Consider the following 6,000-nt stretch of genomic DNA (forward strand, 5'->3'; position numbering starts at 1 on the left):
TCAGGAATCGATAGTTTTTAATTCAAACACTTTTTTTGTCGTTATAAATATACTTACTATCTTGACATCTGTCTCCACGATAACCTGGCTTACAGTAACATGTTTCGTTGGATCCAACGATACTGCACGTTCCGCCATTTTTACAATATGTTTCGTCTTGGCACTTATCTTAAATTAGAACAATTAATATATATCAAATAAACTGCATAGACAACGTGAAATGTTGAAAATTAGATGCGCCAAAGTAAATTTACTCCTTTTCAGATCAAAAGAATTTGAGAAGGAATTGATGAAACTTTGGAAAAAAGCTTTTTTTGTTCAACTGATAAAGATAGTCTTATAGGTTGGCAAATACTTGTCGTGTTTTGTTTATATTCCAAAGCCCGATGTATAGCCAATGTTTTAAAGGGTTTTAATCTAGGAATTTTAATATCACAAAGTTAAAAATATTTTGAATTGGATTTTTTTTCTGCTAGACCTCAACAAAAGTGTTACTTCTAAAATGATAAAGACTGAAATTAGTAATAGTAAATTACTAATTTAAGTTGGCAGATCTAGTTACCACATATAATTTGTCTACAATGCATGAATGGTATTGAAGATGAATTCCATTTCCTCAATAAATGTAATCTTTAGAATTCAATGGAGATATACTCTTGTAACTCAAGTTACTTAGTTATGTTTGTTATCAATATGCGTGACCAATATACACTGATATTTGTACTCTATGTGTAGCTCAGTAATATATTATACTATCTTGTTAATATAGTTTGAATAATACCTCTGTGCAATGTAGATGTAAAATGTGTTTTTCTCTGATTGTAAATGAAGTCTTATCTCTAAATCTATTGGATGTTAGATGTGTACTGATTGGTGTATTGGACCTAGACACATGGTTTTGTACAATTTGTGATTGGCTTTGTACTATCTTGTCAGAATCTGCGAGTACTCTCAGATCTGTACTTTGTATCTTTTGTGTTGTTGTTAATTGTTTTATTGTGCTTTGTATTAATGATTTATTCACTTTTCAACTGATTTGTATAGTTTGGTCTTAGGATGTGCTGTTACACCATCGTTTATTGTTTTATGCATAAACCAGGTCTTTACTTTTCTCCAGCGTTAGAAGTTTTTTCAACTTGTCATTTCGGGCAATTTATTACGGAAGCCGATAAGGGCCATTCAAAAGAAAAAAAATATGTCGTAATTACGACATAGCATGTCGTATGTCGTAATTACGACATAACATGTCGTATGTCGTAATTTCGACATAACATGTCGTAATAACGACATAGCTATGTCGTAATAACGTCATCGCTATATATATAAAAGAATATGTATTATGATTGCCAAGAGACTAAATGACACAGAAATTAACAACTATAGGTCATTATAATGCCCCCAATAATTAGAAAAGCCCCCGCATAGTCAGCTATAAAAGAGGGACGAAAGATACCAGAGGAAGAGCCCCCGAAATGCTGTGTGGCAGACAGTGTTATTAATAAATCATAAGCTCCCTTGGTAAAACTCAAAAATTTCATATTCAATGTTTTTTATTGTTAAATAATTTACATGAAGCTTAATAAGTATATATTTGTTAATTGCATAGCTTTTGCATTCATTTGAAATCATTGCTTAAAGATATTTATTTATACAATACAATACAATATTTTTATTGGCACAAACGCATTTACAATAAATGGTAAAGATCGAATGGATAAACAATTTGCAATACATGGTAGTAAAATACAAACAAAAAAAGTAAAGTTTAATATTTGCATCGTCGCAAAATCTTTGGTTACCTTCTTTGGTTACCTTCTGTGAGAAACTTATATATTTTATAGATCCCATTTAAGTTTAATAAGCTATCGACCATGAAAGGGCTGTATAGCCTGTCAAGGTCGATTTAAACTTCTATTTGTTGGAAGAATAATATGAGGACTGATATTCAGTCCTACCCAGGCAAGCCAAGCTTTCCACCTCCCTTTGAAAAAGCGCAAATTGCATGCCTTCCTGTAATAAGGGTGAATTGAAGTATAATTGATTGCTCTATTTCTACTTTCAAACGTTGGGCACGATGTTCCTACAACTCCTAGGATTTAAAACAGAATCTTCGAAATTTCATCCGCAAAACAAAATAATGTTAGAAATTAAAACAAATTCAATATATGTTTTAAATTATGTTTTACAGCTCTTGATCATATACTAAGTAATATCTAGTATATTTGAGGATTAAAATAACAAAGCTATGTGGAAAATAAAACGGATGTCCAACGTAACATTTATGAAAAACTGTTTTAACTCTTATGTATATATAGTGATTCTATTTCTTATTCTCTGATCTTCTTGATTCTTGGCAGGAACAACGACATGTGTCGGTTCTTTGTGGCGTTAAAGCCGTTATTTTGCCAAATTTCATTTGACTCGGTGGCTGCCGATGATGATCATTAAGCTGGAATAAGAAAAATGTCCATCGACGTTTTTCGTTAACTCATATACTGAAAATGAATAAAAAGAGTAAGACAATAATAATATCTAACAAAAGTACAAATATTTGCCTCATTGTTCGTGCATGAGTTCAAATATTGTTGATTCAATAAAATCTTCTCTACACAGTCGTTTTTTCAAACGGTAGCCATTTTGTCCAAGTTGATATTTCATTTTTCAAAGCAGTTAACGCATATTTTTTTTATAATTGATCAAAACAAACGTTAGATACACGAATCTAATAAAAAAATTCCAAGATTCTTTTCTTATTAACTACACATTTGGGTCTTAAAAGAATAAAATGCTTCCACCCATTGCAAAACGGTAGACAATTTGTCCAAACGTCTGAAAACGTCTAAAATCCGAAAGACGCTAATTTCCGAAGTTACATGTCTTTAAGTTTCATTATTAAAGGTTAAATTTTGCAATTTTTATTAATCGTTTATAGCTTTTAACGATTTATTTAAAAGAATGGTGAAATGAGGAAAAAAGTTCATTACATGAACTTCGTCAAACTTTTGCAAAAACAAATTGGAGACACCAAGACAGTCCTCTAAATGTAAAATGCGAATTGAAAATAACCATGGAACAAATTATCACAATGCTGGGATGTATAGTTACAGACCCACGCCAAGAGGGTAAAATTATAACCAAAATGTACTAAACAGTGAAGTTTTAAAATATACAAAGACAAATTAAAAGAACACTATAACACGTAATTAAGACGACAAGCAACGTCTGAACCGAAAATCTATACTTCAAGACCATCATATACTATTTTGAAATTGATAAGGAATAGTCATCAACAATGTCTTGATATGTTCCGATGAACTTTTTTTTTTAGAAAAAGGACAAACGTTGTTTGACATAATCCTGATCCATCAACCTTTTACTTATATACTGGTTACGTTATATACAACTTGACTAGAAGCTGTAAGATCTTGAATATCGAATGAGTTAAGAAATGTATAGCCTCATATGAAGGTGTAGTAGATATTGCTGATAAGGTGGAGGACTTTTAGAAATTCAAAATGTTAATCGTTTCTTTTTGCATCTATTGGGATGACAGCTCATGTCAAACTTGAGGTATAAGTCTTAAGATGAAGCACATGATTGTTTATTTAATTTCTAATTCTGGAGGATATATAAATGGAACCCAATCACAAAATTTTGGATTGCTAATCGAAAAAAAAATTCGATTAATATATCTGATGATACGACTTCTTTGAGACCTTTTAGAAACTAAAAATATAAATAGATATTTTTATGGTAATATGAAGGAAAATGATGACAAAAGAGTTGTTTTGTTATGCACATGTTTCCTGTGAAGTAACATATTTCAATGAACATAGTATATTATTCATACATAATATATAGGCTAAGTATTTTTATTCATACATATTTCAAATATCAAAATAAATCAACATAGGCTACAATTGAAAGTTCATTTACAAAAAGTAAAATCACAAAAACAGTGAACTCCGAGAAGAATTCGAAACGGAAAGTCCCTAATCAAATTGAAAAATCAAAATATATCATTTATTTCCTTTACCATTAGGTAGATACATAGATTGTTTTCGCCCATGGAAATATTTTGAGGGTGCACAATTCTACAGAACATACTAAGGGAAAGGAAATGAATTCTTTGACATCAAGATAAGATATTTCAGTACATATAATTTCTCATATCCCCTTGATTTTAAAATTAAACCTGTTGTTTCTGATTCTTTGTTTTCGTGATTCGCGCCAAAGTTTTGAACAAACAACTGTGTAACTGTCCAAGCTAACGTCATATAGTAGCAAACACATTTTGACCCTACCGTTTTCAAATTATCATATGCTATATGTTATGTCCTTGCTCAAGTTCCGCAATATTCTATTATCTATAACAATACACATATTGGTATTTTTTAATATACGCCTAAATTGAGCGCCACATAATGTTGACAACGATTTCAAGGTGTAAAAATGTTCAGACTCATCAGTGACTCTCAGATCAAAATAGTTATAAAGCCAAACAAGTAAAAAGTTGAAGAGCATTGAGCACCCACAATTCCTAAAAGTTGTGCCAAATACGACTAAGGTAATCTTTTCATGGGATAAGCAAATACTTAGTTTTTCGAAAATTCAAAGTATTGTAACAGGAAATTTATAAAAATGACCATATAATTGATATTCATGTCAACATCGAAGTGCTGACCACTCGGCTGGCGATACCCTCGGGGACGAAACGTCCACCAGCAGTGGCATCGACCCATTGGTGAAATTAACAGTTAAGTTTTAAAAAAATACAAAGACAAATTAAAAGAACACTATAACACGTAATTAAGACGATAAGCAACGTCAGAACCGAATCTATACTTCAAGACCATAATATACTTTTTTGAAGTTGATACGGAATAGTAATCAACGATGTCTTGATGTCTTCCGATGAACTTGTTTTTTTTAGAAAAAGGACAGACGTTTGTTTGACATAATTCTGATTCATCAACGTTTTACTTATAAACTGGTTACGTTATACACAATCTGACTAGAAGCTGGCAAGCTCTTGAATATCAAATGAGTTAAGAAATGTATAGCCTCATATGCAGGTGTAGTAGGTATATTGCTGATAAGGTGGAGAACCTTTAGAATTTCAAAATGTTAATCGTTCCTTTTTGCATATTTTGGGATTACAGCTCATGTCAAACTTGAGGTATCAGTCTAAAGATGACACACATGATTGTATATTTAATTTCAAATTCTAGAGGATATATAAATGGAACCCAATCAGAAAAGATTGGATTACTAATGGAAAAAAAAGAATCTATTAATATATCTGATGATACGACTTCTTTGAGACCTTTGAGACCATGAAATTATATATAGATATGTTTATTGTAATATGAAGGAAAATGATGACACAGGAGTTGTTCTGTTATGCACATGTTTCCTGTGAAGTAACATATTTCAATGATCGTAGTATATTATTCCTACATAATATATAGGCTAAGTATTTTTATTCATACATATTCATAAATCAACATAGACTACAATTGAAAGTTCATTAACAAAAAGTAAAATCACAAAAACAGTGAACTCCGAGAAGAATTCAAAAGGGAAAGTCTCTAATTAAATTGGAAAATCAAAATATATCATTTATTTCCTTTACCATAGATTGTTTTCACCCGAGGAAATATTTTGAGGGTGCACAATTCTGCAGAATATACTAAGGGAAAGGAAATGAATTCTTTGACATCAAGATATGATATTTCAGTACATTTAATTTCTCATATCCCCTTGATTTTAAAATTAAACCTGTTGTTTTTGATTTTTTGTTTTCGTGACTCGCGCCAAAGTTTTCAACAAACAAAAAGTAAAAACACAAAAATACTGAACTCCGAGGAAAATTCAAAAAGGAAAATCAAAAATCAAAAGGCAAAATCAAAAGTCCAAACACATCAAACGAATGGATAACAACTGTCATATTCCTGACTTGGTACAGGCAACTGTAACTGTCCAAGCTAACGTCATATA

Source organism: Mytilus edulis, chromosome 1 (assembly GCF_963676685.1).
Source record: "Mytilus edulis chromosome 1, xbMytEdul2.2, whole genome shotgun sequence".
NCBI classification, from domain to species: domain Eukaryota; kingdom Metazoa; phylum Mollusca; class Bivalvia; order Mytilida; family Mytilidae; genus Mytilus; species Mytilus edulis.